A 15,790-nucleotide genomic window follows, 5' to 3' on the forward strand; every position below is an offset into this window, starting at 1 on the left:
ATCACATTGGTTCCAAGCGGCTGTCGGCGGCGAGGACGCGGGTGAAGTAATTGCTCGGCACAAAGAGCGTGTTTATAAACGGCTTCATCTGCCACCAACAAGGAAGCCGTGCACGCGTTTCTGTGTGTACTGGCTTTATTAGACGTTGCAGCTAACAGGAGTAATAAAATCATCACCAGCTCCTGGCCAGATTTAACAGCACAGCCGCGGCTCTAGGGAGGCCTCCACGTCGTCCCCATGCCAGGAGCACGAGGAAGATCTCGCCTTCCTTCTCACGCTAACCGCTGCCGAGGTGGGTGGCTGGCTTTCCCTCGCCAGTGGTGGCAGGCAGACAAGCCTCGGCACTAATTTGGGAATAGAAAGGGCTTTGCTGGAAGGCCAGGGGCTGTTTGCAGCTGTCCGCCCATTTCCTGTGCAGCAGGCGATTTGGGAGGGCGATACCTTGCGAATAAGCCAGCCGTGAGCAGCAGCAAACACGCTGTGCTGTGCTTCACAATGGCCTTCTGCCTGCTTTCCCTGTTGGGTTTGGGCTCTGAAGGCACCCAAACATACCATCTTTCCACAGAAGATCCATTTAAAGTGTCTTTTTTTTTCCCTCTACCATTTTTAAAGATCCATTTATAAATAAAGAAGTGATTAGTCTTCATTAGGCACGTGGCAGTGAGCCTTACATCGGTGATGCTTGGCACTTAGAGCTCGCTGTGCTGATTGTAAGGGGTACCTGCACTGCCTTCAGCCTGCATTTCCACCCCGACCCATGCTTCCACACCTGAGGGTCATTTTGTGTCTCTCAGCTTTGTTAAATTCAGAACAGCCTCTGGACTCTGCTGTCTGGCAGGGAACAAACTGTTAGTGAAGTCCTTTGCTATGGGAAAGCCTCTTCCAGATAGCCTGGAGTTTGTTCTTCAGTCTAAGTATATTGCTCTCGTCTTTCCCAGCCTTTGTAAAGAAAACTGGAAACTGGATTTAAAATTAACTCTCTTTCTTTCTCTTTCCGTCTCTTTTTCCATCTCTGTCCCAGAGTAGGGGTCTATATGAACCGAGCTTTTATTCCAAGCAAACTTGTAAATTTTTTATTAGCATTAGAAGAAGAGATTCACTTTGCACACAGAGAGATTCTTCCAACCAGAATGGCTCTCGAGTAAGCAGTACTGTCCCCTCGCTCCCTTTGCTGCAGGGATGGGAGGACTCTGCCACGTGCGTTTCCTTTGGTTTCTGCTCCCTGCCACAGACAGTGGTGGTCTCCCAGCCCCCAGCCTGCTTTTTTTTCAGTGACCCAGTCCCTGCAGCCTGACCCTGAGGCGATGTCTGCCTCTTAAGGAGCTTGCAGCAAGCAAAACTGTTTATCAGACGATGGATCAATAAGGGTTCAGAGGGTACAGGGTATCCTGTAATTAAAAAGCCTATTTGGAACTATTAATAGATTGTGGTTACCTTAAAAACAAGCTCCATCCTGTTCTTCTTTTTTTTTTTTTTTTCCACGTTTCAGCCTGCCTTGTTTTTTTCCATGCCATGTAGGCTCCTTCCCTCTGCCCGTAGCTCTGCTCTCGGGAGAGGCGCTGCGAGGAGGGCTGGGGAGCTCCCAGGGCTGAGCATCGGGCCAGATGGGGAGCAGGGGATGACACCACTGCCATCCCTCCCGATTACACACGCTGACAGCTTCGTTTTGGGTAACACAGTGAAGTGCTCAGAATACCAGAAATGCCACAACTGAAGTTGTCCGCAGCTATCTGCGCTACCCTGGAAGCTGCAAGAAGTGGCAGGAGATGAAAAACGATGCAGGAAGAGGAGCTAAAACATACAGATATCGTACGGGAGGCTGAGCACTGCCAGAAAGAGCGAATTCCCTGCTGTATCATAATCCCCAGGCTCCTTAAGTGTTCCCAGCGATGCCGAAACAGGCTGTTTATCCAAACACATGAATGCAGTTCAGCTCTTTTGCCTGAGGAGGAGGACATCAGTAAATACCGATTAATGTTCCAGCCAGGAGCTTAGGTCCAAATAATACTTTTCAGAAGAAAAGTAATCGGCTGAGCTTTGGTGGCTCATTGTCACTCGTCTTTGTTTACTGCAGTTCATGGCTTTCAGCCTGTTAGCAGTCCGAAATTGTGTAATACCTCTTGAAAGATAGCCCCAGTAAGTGGTTAAGAGCACAGCTTTGGAGGCCTGCGTTCAGGAGGTTCTGCCAAATCCCAGCTGATGCATCTCATTTGCTAAAGAATGCGGCTTCTGCGCTCTCAGCAAAGATTTCATTCCTCATGGGCAGTGGGAAACCTGCCCTTGCTCTGTTATATTGTTCAGCAGCTTAGCAGTAAGTCTGGGACAGCCAACTTTGTTACTATGGAGAGAAGCCAGTCTGTTGGCTCCTCGGTTCTTCGTCCTCGCCTCGTGCTTGCATGCATGTATTCCTGGGCCCTCCTGCCCTTGCTTAGCTGCTTCCCCTGTGTGTGAGGAACACTTTGCGTGTATCAGCCTGCAAGCCTATCTTACACCTTGTGAAGAAAGCACCCATCCTGTGTCAACACATCGTGCCAACAGGTGGCTTGCTCATTTACACCCAGTGGGAGCTTGTTAGCAGCTCTTGCTCTGCGGTGAGAGTGGGAGCTGCCGAGGCAAGGTCAAGTATCTGGTAAGAAAGCAAGCCCACGTCCAGCAGCACTGTCACAAAATCATGTTTTAATGTTTTACCTCGCTCTTTTTCACTTCTGTTTCACACTTGTGCAATATTAAAGTCTACTCCTCGCTCCAGAATCTCAGTTGTTGGCTGCTCATGCTAGCAGCCTGCTGTAAAACCTGCTCTGCCAAGTTCCTCCCCGCTAGCTAAAAGCTCTGTTTGTTAAAAATAGAGGCATACCTGTAACCTACCGTTTGTTGCCTTATGCTGTTTGGAGAAACTGAGGGGGAAATAAAGAAAAGAAGGAAAAAGAAAAAGAAACGAAGGGTCATTTCAAAGGGTTGGCCTAGAAAGCATTTAGGGTCTGCCCTGAGAAGATACCTCCTCATCCGATGTGACTTTCCTTACAGGCTTGAGAGTTAACCTTCTCAAAAGAATCTGCATTTTAAATTGCTTTTGGTGCATAGTATTGCCTAGAGAAAGGAAAATTCACGAGATTGCCCAATAGGCATGGTCTAGGGAATTGTTTTTCCAGTGTGTGCTTCTCTCCCTCTAAGTCCAGAAGTTCTTTTTAAGATCTGCCCTACATTGCGTTTATTCCTTTTCTCTTCCCCTGCTACTCCACGAGCCATTTTTCTCTCTCTCCCTCTAACCTCCCCCCTCAAGCTTGCCCTCTGTTTCCCCTCATTCAGCTTCTGCTTCTCTGCCTCCCCTTCTTGTCTGCTTAATAGCACGGGGCTGGGTTTTGGTATTGTCACAGCGTGCAGGAAATCGCTGAAGACACCGTGGCTTTGTGTGGCCTGTGTACCTCTGGCTGATGGAAATAGGATGAAATATTTGTTGTCGTATTAAATGTTTTTTTAACCAGTCATGAGACAGATGAAGGACTGGGGGATCTTCGATATAATCTCGCTAATGTGGTGGCACCGTCCCTGTGATAAATCTGGCCGCTCCACCCTCAGTCTGCCCACTAATCCATCTCGACCAGGACTTCAGCGTTCAAAACTATGGAGCAGCCCTGCTGGATTAAGGTTGCTTGTAGCATACCCTTATTGTAGATGGCTAAAACAAGCAAAAAATGTGTGTAGGAGTTTTCTATTGTTGCATTGCTAGTGGCAGGCAGTTTCCCACACCCTGAGGTTTTGTTCCTGGCAGTAAATTAGTTTTATAAGCCTTGATATTCTTATAGATGGAAAAGTAATTTCAAGTGATTTTTGTTGTGACTTTTAAGCTGTGTTAATAATACCTTCTCCCGCCCTTCTCATGGCGTGAAACTGTTCTCATCGTTTGAGGATAGCTTCAGTGCTCCCACAAAGTGATGTGTAAAACAGAAATATTTAAGGCCTTTCAAGACATTAATATGTATGTCACAAAGTACCTAACATGCTATATGGATATATAGTGAAATTTACTGTATGAGCGTTTTTTTGGGTGGTATTTACCTCCTTCATGTTACCACATAGGGGTCATTAGTCCAGAGGCAGGTGTGCAGGATGGTACCGGGCAGCCTGCAGGCCTCAGGCAGAGGAAGCTCTGAATTTCACCTGGAGATTTCAGAGATGAGAGAAGTCTCTGGGTCTGCTGAAGCAGAAGTTTGTTTGCTCTCACCCAGTTCCTGCACCTGGTTTGCAGGGGGGTGGCGTCCTTGGTGCAGTCCCTGACTCTGGTTGCATACAGGGTGGGCTGCGAGGGTACTGCTGAAGGGACACGGGTGTCACCTACAGACGGGCTCACAGTTTGCAGGAACATCGGGAGACCTCAAGAGAGCTCTTGGCACCGTGACCATGACCTTTGTGCGGGCTCCAGCATTGCAGGTTAGGGTTCTGCTTTCCTCTCCTCACGCTCGGGACCCCTGCTCTGGGCACAGCATGCTGTGTCAACAAAATGCAAAGCACTGATGTCGACAAATGAGCCGGTTTGTTCACGCTCCCAAGGAGCACGTTCCTCTGGATGAAGCGTGGCCATTTGGAAAATCCTCCTAAGTAGCCCCGAAATCCAGGTCCTGCTGAGGAGGCAGAGCCGTGGGGCACCGTGTTGTTTTTAAGGTGGTCTTTTATCACCTCGCAGATTTTTTCAAAGCCAAAAATGCAGGTTAGTGGGATCGATTTTCAATTAATTGAGAGTCACGTGGCCTCTCTCTCGCCTTCATTTTCTTTACCTCTTGCACCCCTTTTATTTTCCTGTTAACAGACCATGTGCTGCCTTTTCAACTTGGCGAGCGCTTCCTCACCTCCATAGCCCCAATGTCAATGGGGGCGCTTCCCCAGGGCTTGCATGGCCTGCCCCCTGTGTGGTAATGAAACTGGGGAAAGGGGGTGGGTTTTCTTCTAGTTCTTGAGGATTAGATTCATCTTTTTCAAAGGCTTTTTCTGGCCTCACAAAATTAGATCACTGCTACGCGAAAAAACAGCCCACTGTGATCACGGCTTAATAGCACAATGCCAGAGCTCCCTTGAATGTTGTTCCCATCTCTTCGAGATTAAGTGAGATCCAGTGGGCTGGACCTTTCATCTGCATGATAAAGGCCAGCGAGGCAGCTTGTAAATCCTTTCTTTCCATCTTTACGCCCTGCAGTTTGGGACCTGAAGGCCTGAAATAATTTCTGCTTGCTAAGAAGAAACTTTCTGTAATCCATGTGGAGATGCCATTATGCTAATTAGCGCTGTTAGGGACAATCAATGCGTGCGTGTCATCCAACAGCAAGCGCCGATCCCCTCACAATCAGCAATTTATCATGCCTTGCCAATGCAGGAGGGCTGGCACTATTTTATCCAGATAAATTTCTCATTCATTTAGTCAGTAAATCATGGTGCACTTCATGAGAGTCATTTTTAATGTGATTGCGTTTTGTTAAGTTTTAATCATGCATAATGGATTTTATCTGGCAACGAGGTCAACTGGTAGTCTCTGCCTCTGCCGTTTGTGTCCTACCCTCCCTGCACGGAGAAGTGCTCGGCCGTACCCGGGCCGTAGGATCATTGAGGCTGGAGAAGACCTCTCAGTACCAGGCTGGGGGGAGACGGGGAAATCCAGGAGGCTCAGGGAGATGAGCTCTTAAGAGTGGTTTCAAGCAGCCGATGCTCAGCTGGGCATTTACCCGAGGTGCTTGTGCAGTGCAGATGTGAGGCCTGGAGCTGTGGGGGCTTTCTGAAAGACGAGCTCTTTGCCTTGGCGTCTTCATCTTGAGTCCAAACACTATGTTCTGCTGAGGCTTGCTTGTTCTTCAGCTGGTGGAAAAAGTCCTGTTGTCTTCAGCTGCAGAAGGAAAGTGCCCTGAATTCCCCTTGCAGTTTCAACGCAATGCTGTTGTTCTTGCTCATTTTCTCTGGCTGGCTGTGGAGAGTTTCCACCTGCTTCTTGTGTGTGTTTGATTTTGAAGCAGGCCACGATGGCCTTTTTTCATGCTTTTCCCTTTTGGTGGTTTCTCTGTGCTTAAGTCATCGACCTTTTTTCCTTGCCACCCTTCATGCTAGGAGTTTTACATTTTGTGAACCAAAAAGTCATTTTTTGGGGGGTGTCATCAGACAGCTCCTGATCAGCTGCTTGGGCTGGGTTGCTCGTCCGGGTGTGGGGAAGAACCGTGTCAGTCCTCACTGGCTGCATTCTCTGCCTTCCTTCAGAGGACTTCGTGTAAGATCGGTGTATCGTTCAGAAAGCTGCTCGGGTTCTGGGATGAAAGGTACTGTATGAGTATAAACCCCTTTTCATGTCCCAGAAGGCCGGCCATCAATCATGGGACAGCCATTTCAGTTCTTCCTTCGGATTCCTGATCTCCTTCTTTTGTTGCTCTGCTGAGAGCATGACAATTTGGAGACTGATGACCCTTCCTCGTACCGCAGCACTGGAGGGGAGAGAGGCAGAATTAATTGTCCGTGACTTTCGCGGGAGCTTTTTCCTGCTGTACCAACCTACGGGGACACCTTGTGGGCCCTAACACTGTGACTCTCCGCCCTGCTCTGACTTCCCTGCAGAGCCCGACGTGCTCCTCAAGGTCTGCTTCTCCCTGCTTACACTGCTGCATCTCAGGCACACTTGCTGAAGTTTTGCAGAAGTCACTTCAGAAAAGAACTGGGCCTTTTGTGTGGTAAATGGATGTTGAATAAACCTCCTCTGTTTTTTTTTGTTAATATTTAAGAGAAGAGCACCCCGAAGACATTTTATATCTTAACAGGTTTTTAGTATATCTTTCTGTCTTTGCCCGTCTCTCTAATGCAACTTTGCCTACAGCCCCATGCGTTAGCAATGCAAAGCAGATTTTGAAAGCCAAGGGAATCCAAGCCTTTCCAGATCAACACTGTGATTTACAAAAAAAAAAAATCTAGAAAGAATAAAGGTTGTCCAAGTGGCATATGGCATGACAGTGACCCTGCTGTAAGGACAGACATACAGAGCTAATGGTAATCCTATACTGGAGCCAGATAACATCCTGAGGTTAGGAAATCAAAGCCCCATGCTTTGGCTTAGCGGAGAATTAGCATGTGGAGCTTGCCTTAGCTCTGCAAACAGGGCAGTTTGCTTCTTCCTCATGCTGCGTTTGGGGCTTGCAGCCTTGGCAGCAGCGAGATCCTGCCCTAGCCTGTGCAGGAAAATCAGACCCACGAGTCTGAGCGGGGAACCGAGCACATCGAGCGAGGCTGGGGCGGTTGGGTGGGCTCAGGGATAAGGTGTGAGTCCACTAGGAGCTGTGCGGGACCATTTCGTGGGGTCGAGCGCAGTGCAAAGGCACATTTGTCTTCCAGGGAGAAACATGTGACATAATTATTTCCCTGCCTAGTAGCATGCAGGCATGGCTTGGCAGCAAGTGAGCGAACCGCTTGTTACATAAATGCTGTGCCCTCCTTCAAAACACCAAGTTGCAGTCAGGCAGTAATAAAAAACAAAGTTTTTTTTTTGCATTTTCTCACAAACTGCCTCTACCTTGCCCCCAGCTCACCTCTCTGCCCCACTGCATGTAATTTTGCTTTTTCCCTCTTTCTTAGGGTTTTAGAAGATATTTATCAGTGTGATCTTTCTTAGTCATTTTCGGCAGGAAAGTAGGTCACGTCTTCACGTGTACTCAATATCGGTATCGGTGCTTGGAAGAATGGACACACAAATCCCTTGGATAGGACCGTCATTTTTGGGGGTGCAGTTTTGGATGTCTTGGTGGCATTTGGGTAGGGTTGATTCTTTTACAAGGCAAGACAATCCTGGTTGTAACAAGTGTCAACAAAAAAGATATTTTGAGCATATTTATAATGTTTCTTTTTATATTTACTTTTATTGTACTACAAAGGAAGGATTTGGGTACAGAAAAAGCACATATCGCAGTCTAAAAGCAACATACGATTTAAGAAGAACAAAAAAAGTGCTTATTTTGGATGGAAATCTCCTGGCTCAGTTGCAGAAGGTGGACAAGGGTCTGAACAATATCTTGTCGTTATTCTTAAGCATATGCACATGTTTTGTGTTGGATGATCAGTGGTCAGGAATGGGGCTCCCTCCTATTTTTTTCTATTGCATATACAATGATGTCTAAAGCACTTGTTCCCATAGTATCTGAATTTCATCTACAAAATTAAGATTATGACAAAATTAAGGTATCTCAGTCACTCCAAAGGTAAACTCTTTTATCTACTTAAAAGGCACACATCGGATTTTTTTAATGTAAGTTTTTGAAAGAATTTGGGTTTTATTCCTTCTTTTAGAAATGAGCTTTAGTGTTTCTTGTTGTTTCTCTTTGCATTTTGAATTCGAATTGTCTTGTTAATAAATTTCTTTCTTTCTCTGCTTTTGTTTTGCATAATCTGCTGCTTTTTGTTTTTCCTTTCGTATGTAGAGTTGCATTCTCTTACTTAGAATAATGTATGATGGGGGAAAAGATGAAACTCATTGAAATATTCAAGCAGGAAAGAGTCCACTTATACCATCCCCTCTTGTTTGTGACATTGTCGCTGGAAGCAGGAGCGCCGAGGTGGCCATTTCTGCACACACAGGCGAACAGCCATCGTGAATATTTAAAATCCAGGCTGCTAGCAGAGTAGCCACATCATATTTGTTGCAAGTGATCGATCACTAACAGTTTGAAACTCAGGGACTGGGAGCTTCCATTGTACATTGAAGAGGATTATTTCATGTAGTTGAGAATCCCTGTCAGGATATAGAAGTGTATTAGCAGAGAAGGCGTTGCACACCCTAGGGTTCCTTGCAATATCCAATTCACTAAACACACACACTAAGCAGAAATCAGACTGAACAGCCAAGATTTTAGCTCTCTGTTGCTTCTTTTGGATCAAGCACGTGAACAAAAAACACTACATGATACTTGCCCTGCCCTTCTGATCTCTGCACAGGTTCTTCTTTGTGAAATGTGTTTTGTTTCAGCTCCTGATAAAGCTGTTTGTAATATGGACAGGTTGCTCAGTAATGGCGTTGTGAAAAGTCTTTTAATTGCTGTATGTAATTGTTTATCGATGTTCATGTCGAAGAAGGTCTTTGACAGTACTTCACAGTACTTCTGGTGGGAGTGCTAAAAATTAATGTTAATAGAGTCGTAAGAGCGGAGCCAATCCATCTGTTCTCGTCCCCTTCCCTGGGCCCTAGGTACAGCACCTCAGTGCACACTACTTACTGTGTTCTCCAAGGGAAGTTTTTAAAAGGGCAGTGATGCCCCAAATCCTACAGAAAGTGCAGGTTGGAGCCCTAATCTCATTTCATCTTTTAAAAAATGTTTCTCTGCACATCCATCACTTTTCTCTTCCAAAACCTGGCTAGACAAGAGCGCTCTCCTCTCCCCAGCCTCAGCCCCGCAGGTGGCTGCGTTGGCGTGGCCGAGGAGGTCGGTGATGCTGCAGGGACAATGCACAGGGCGGTGTCTGCTGCCTCGCCTTCCACTGTGTGGTCACTGCTGGCTGCCTGCTGCTGTGTGCAGAGGGCGTGCTTTGGGTTGGGGCAGCTTTATTCCTGCCTCGGCCCGAGCAGGCAGGTACGGCTGCTGCAGTGCCTGGAGCTTTTACTCCTTGCTACAAAAACAAGACCTTATTCCTGTTGCACTGATCAGACACTTGGATATCTACATATTTTTAACATTTCCCGGTAGGCCAGTTTCTGGAAACTCCTCTATCGCTGTGTTATTTAACTCCATCCCCATTCCAAACACTGTATGAGATTTTTCCTAAAACACAGCTTTCTTAAATCTAGTCCAAATTCACAGTGGCAACAACGGCATCTGAGCTTTGTCCACAAGGAGAGTTTATACGTAAAGATAACTTCTCATAAACAGGGTCTACATCACGTGAAGATATTATTTTGTGAAGACCTTCAGCGGGCGTTCAGTTTGCTTAAGGAATCTTCATGGCCAGTCTCATCAGAAGCACCGACAGATAAATATAATCCCTGCTGCTCTTCTCATATTTCGGGTCTCACAGACACTGTCTGTTAGCCTCCGAGATTATCAGTGCCAAATTCAGAATATGGAGGGAGGGAAAAAAAAAAAAAAAACAAGAAACATAATAAACATTTCGTTTCACCTACTCTTCACCTTGTTTCTCTCACAGTTGTGCCAAAGGGGCTGTTGCTCCCGATGCTGCCTCTCCACAGCCTGCGTCAGGACCTGACGTAGCACTGGCGTGTTGGAAAATTCCTGTGCCCCTGGGGTCTTCAAGACGAGACCCAGGAACCATGGCACTTCGGTTCAAATCAGTGCTCTTCCTAGAGAAACCTAGATGTGCTCGGAAACGAGGGTGTAACTTTTTAGAGAAAGACTGGCAACCAGCAGAGGGTTGCAGCTGGAGAACATGGTTGGTTTTGTGTTTTTTTTTCCTGGAACAGATCAGCACTTTTTGGTCATCTGAGTAGGGCAGTAAGGCTCCTGAGTAGCAGTGCTGTCTTAGCAGTGTGTTGTCAGTCACAGAGTAGAACTGCGTGGGACCCTTCTGAATTTCTCAGGCATGGCCCCTCTTTGGTTTGGAGGTTTTCCTCCAGGTTAGTGCATGTCCTTGGCCTCCTGCCTCTCAGCCCTGGCTCAGCGTTTGCTCCTTTACTCTGCCTGAGAAAAGCACAACAAATGGAGGGGAGACTGAGGCGTGCTCAGATGACGTGGAAACCTTACAAAATTCCTGTGTTCTCCATTATTCTCATACCAATGAAAAGTGGAAGTCAGTTCCCCTCTGGCTGAGCAAATAGGTGATCATGGAGATGTGTGTCTTGCTGTAGTCTCTTTTGATTTCATAGCCCTCGTTTCCAATGCAGCTGCTTTGGCTCATTCTTAAATCTTAGACTCCTTCCTCTCCACACGGGCTAATTTTTGCAAAGAACTAAAAGAAAATGAGATAGATAAATGAGCCAAGGACTAGAATCCATCGTCTTCTGAGGTGGCAAATACTGCAGTACTCATCAAACCCTACCTGAGGAGGAAGATGCCTTTTGCTGCCTCATCTGTGGATGTCCAAGGCCTGATGCCTCCAATCTCCTTGGCCTTACCCGTGACGATTGCATGTCTTTTTCACTTCCAGAATCATCTTGCTTTAGGAAAGAGGAAATTTGGTCCTGACAAGCTGGGAGACTGGTAAACAGCTGAGAGCATGTAGGAGGTGTCTTCAAATGTATATTTCTACAGACACAGGGAATTTCTACGCTTTTTTATTTGTGAGCTAGGATATTCTCAAACGTAGCATTATTGGCAACTTCATATCAAAATGGATTGAAATACAGAGTTTCCTCTTGGGCTTGCATCAATCCACCCCACAGAAGAAAACAAAACACCGTCCCCACAAACAAAGCACCAACAGCTTGAGCTGGACAGCTTTAAATTTAGCTTAAAGATTTTGGGAGAGTGTAGGCTTTCTTGGATACAGGGATTCCACTTTTCAGTGTAAGGAGAGGCTGCTCTGTGTGGTCTGATCAGCAGAAGAGAGCAGCAGCATGAATTAGAGTGAATTTCCCCTCATCTGTGGAGAGATCGCGTTCGAATTCCACCTTGTTAAATGGCTGGCTGAAATTGGGCATGATTAATGGGCAAAATGAAAATTAGATTATGTGTCTTTACTCTTCCTGTGACCTCTACTTTCTCCTGTATCAATTGCAAGTGATCTGTTTAAAAAATAATAATAATAATCCTGCATAAATACCCTGAAGAGATGGTGAGAGGAGAGGAGTGGCTCGTCACCCCCGGGTAAATCTCATGCTGCCCCCACAAGGCACAGCCTCCAAGGCTGCATCCAGCAGTACTGAAGCCTGAGGAAGGAGTCACAACGTGGAACAAACCCCAAAGTTTCAGGCCACCTGTCAGCAGTCACCACATATGGCAATCGCCCATGTGGAACTGCATCCTGTGGGGGATTTGGTTTCCCTGCTCCAGCTGCACGCAGGAGCTGACCTGTAGCTTGGGCACAGGCAGCCCTTGTGAACAGATGCCTCCCTCCTTGAGGGAGGCAGGGGTGTGTTGCCTATCTTCAGACTCTTGCATGGGCAATAAATGTGAAGACACGGGTCCTAAAGGCAGAGGCAAATCGCTGCTCACCCACAGGCATGTTTGCCCGGGGTTCTTGGGCAGTTTTGACATCCCTCAGTGCTGCCTCATGATCCAAATGTGGTTCCCTGCACCCTTTTGGGGCACCTGCACATGTGGAGGCACCGCCAGCCTCTCCTCCTGTCAGCCTCCAACATGCCAGAAAGCAAAAGCTTTTCATTTTTGGTACGGACCACTTGGACTGTGTCCTCTACATTTGCATTCCTGGAGGGAGCAATGCACGTGTGAATCCTGCATTCACCCCAGAGAACTGAAAATCACCATTGTGCGAATTGCTACCCGAGTAACCTCAAGGGAAGGGCCAGAAGGGATGCATGCCTTCTTGCTACCAACACCATAAAACTAAGAACAGGGTCTGACACCCTGTGAAACTGCTAATTCTCCTTGTCTGACTGTGAAACTGCTAATTCTCCTTGTTTTTCTGTGTGGCACCATTGGTTTTGGGATCGCAGGCAACATGGTTTCATTTGAAGAGATTTAGGTGCAAAACCTTCAGGGGACTTTGGCTTGCTCCTGGGGTTTGGAAGGGCTGATGAGTGAGTGGGCACCGTGGTTTGAGCTGCAGGGCACAATCCAGGTTTTCCAGTGTGGACATTGGGTGTCTTCTTTGGAAGGCCTCAGGTCCTAGCGTCCCAACTTCTGTAAGAATCATATTTTTTGTGTTTAAAAATAAGTGTTATTTAGCAAGGGAAAGCTTGAACCTGGCACCTGCAACAATAGGCAGATGGGAAAAACACAAAACTTATAGCTGATGATACTAAATGATGCTATACCCTAGTGTAAGGGTAAGAAAAATGCTATGAGAAACCTCAGGGTGTCCCATGGGAAACAGTAAGTAGGTCATGGGCACGCTTGGCGTGGAGGTACATTGAGTTTCCTTTAAACTGAGCTGAGAATCGGAGGCTTAAAGAGGAGGCGGTTCTGAGCAGAAGCCCTTTTTCAGGGTTGGTACGTTTATCCTCGCTTTAATGAAGTCGTTTGCCCACCCTTAAGGGAAATGAACCATTTGTGCTGCTCCTGTCCCGTTCCTGTTGTCACCTGGCACTGGCCCGAAGCCGGGCAGTACAGCATCGAGGTGAGCAATGATACCCTCAGTGCGGACCCAATGTGGCCTCCTTCTGCCTAACACATGCGATTCTCAGCAGGTTTGTTGGGGAGCCTCCTGCCTAATTAATAAATCCCAAACCTGCTGCAGGACTGCTCAGCCGGCACTCCAAAAGCCTCTGCTCTGCTGCTGTGGTGTGAGGCCCTCTCTGTGGTGCCATGCTGCAGGGCTCGGAAGGGACAGAGGACACTGCACGTGCTTGTCCTTTGGCTCTTTCATGCCATTTTCCCCTCAGTTTCCATGTTGGTGATCTTTGTGCATATCTTGTCATCTTCTAATAGTTCTTGTACGGGGGGAGCCCTCTTTGTGTGTGTGTCTGCTAGAGCTGCCTGCTCCTGCAGGGAGAGACCTACCCAAGTGACCCTCCTCTGTAGGATCGTAGTGGGAGGCCAAGCGCTGCAGCTTTTATCTTGGTGTCGTGAGTCAAGGTCAGCCTGGTCCCCGAGGAAACTACCTGTCTCCTCCTCCTGCTGCAGTTTTGCAGGGGCTTGCCATCTGTGGTTGCGCTCTCTTTCTGCAAAAACAGCCTCGTGTCTAGAGGGGAGGTAGAGGGGAATTGCGGAGAACAGTGGCCCGCATCTCAAATGAGGTTTTGAAGCCTGTTCTGTAAAGGCTCCCATTTTCTTATGACTCAGTTGCTTGAAACGGCAAGTTTAAAGCTCTTTGTACAGGTGTAGGTGTGCTTGATAGGTGAATGAGAGTTGAATGCAGGTATAATTGGGCCCACATTTCTACGCAGGTATTTTGACCAGACAGTCAGCTAATAGCTCCAGATACAATACTCTGCCCTCTTACATCAGTTCATCTGCCACTCAGACATGCTTAACAAGATGTATGCTGCTTTTTATGCACATAGCCCTGCTTAATGCTAAGGATCATTATATGTGGAGAGCTGTCCTTGCTACATCCTTTCGGAATATCCTCTCTGAGGAGAGAAAGTTGCTGCCCATGTAACGTGGCTGTCCAGAAGCGCTTGCAAATCTAATGCTTCGATTTGCTTTTTAGGCAGGGGGTGGGACACTCAGTTTGCCACTATCCCCTGTCTAGTAGGGGAGTAGGTGTCCAGAAACCCTAAGTTTGCTTCCAGCCTGTAACACAGCCGGCCGCACGGCACTCAGCGAGCCACTTAACTTCTCTCTTTCTTCTTCCCATAGTGGTGGAACAGTTTCTCAGCGTATCTCGTCTTTTATGTTGTCCATCTGTTCGCTTCTGTGCTTTTTTGGCCAAGGATTTCCATTATCCCTCTATCAAGGCATGTTGTCAGGGCAGAAGGCGTAGCAAGTAGCGACTGCCTGCTCAACATATAGCAAACACGGGCGAAGAAAAGCCGCGCTTTATTTACACAACAGCTTCAGTCTGTGCCACGGCGCTATATTAAATGCGCAGGAGGCTCGCAGCGGCGCCGCTACACATGTTCGGTAATATGCGTGCTCCATGTGTTGTTTTCTAGCCTCCTGGGAGAGCTTGCCTGCTAAAGTTCTGCAGTCTGGATCTGCTGTGTGTTCGGCGTTATTTTGGTACCAGCTGATAGCATAAAGACTGAATAAATTTGCTGCACGTTAGACGTGGCCCTGTGCAAATAAATGTGCATGTTAAGAAACCCCTCCATGACATAATTAGTTGTCTGTAAGCCGCGGTGTCATTGTGTGGAGTAATTAGTTCTGTTTATTTAAAGGAGCCCTGGAAAGCTATTAGCAGTTGCCAGTGGACCAACACGAAGAAAAAGAAAAGATAAAAACCCGTGTGTGGTGGTTATTAGTCTCTTCATCATCCTAATGGACAGCTTTTAAGAAATTGGGCTCCCTATCACTGGCAGCGAGTCACGCCGATCGTACAGGGGCATGGTTTCCTCTCGCTGGTGATCAGGGCGCCTGGCGGAGGGCTTTGGTAGGATGCTTATTTTTATCTGCTAAGTACACGACGCTTGTAAAAACAGCGGTGGCCTTGTTACCACTTGACTTGACACTAGTTTTAGCTGTTTACATTGACACGCCACTACACTTCTGAAGCTTCAGCCTGGGGTCGGATTCATTAGAGTACTTCAGAAATGGTGCCGATGCAGCATCTGCTCTGATTTCTTCATGCTCCCTGCATCAGGCAAGGAGGACAGAAGTAGCGTAACCTACGGGGTGATCTTCACTCTGCTGTCCCTTCTCGAGGGGGAATAGCCCAATGCCTTTGGAAAAGCACATGAGGTCTACTTGCCTGTAGTGGGGTGCTTAGAGAGGGAAGGGAACCCTGTCTGTTAACACCTTGAGGGAGGAACTGGAAACTGGCTCCAGCATTCGTGGCACAGAACTGGTTGGCAGGTCCACGTTGCAGCATGAACATCTCTGAGAGAGGTGGCTCAACTCTTACACAGACATCAGCCAGCTGAATTGGACAGGGTTAAAAAGAGTTGCAGCTACAGCAGTAACTTCTGAAACCTGGAAAATTTAGTATTTTGTGGTTCTTTCCTACCAGATTTCTAAACCACCTTATACAGGCTATTAGTGAATTATTTCCCTATTCCGTAATTCTCTAACTTGGCTTATAAATTTTACAGAGAGGTTATTAGCTATTA

The 15,790-nt window shown here is 47.2% G+C and overlaps 1 protein-coding gene across 2 annotated transcripts in view; it reads left to right on the forward strand.

Moving 5' to 3' along the window:
- Positions 1-15,790, forward strand: part of MAML3 (mastermind like transcriptional coactivator 3) — a 196,878-nt gene that overhangs the window by 135,629 nt on the left and 45,459 nt on the right. The window lies entirely within an intron of this gene.

Source organism: Aythya marila, assembly GCF_965140915.1.
Source record: "Aythya marila genome assembly, chromosome: 4".
Lineage (NCBI taxonomy): Eukaryota > Metazoa > Chordata > Aves > Anseriformes > Anatidae > Aythya > Aythya marila.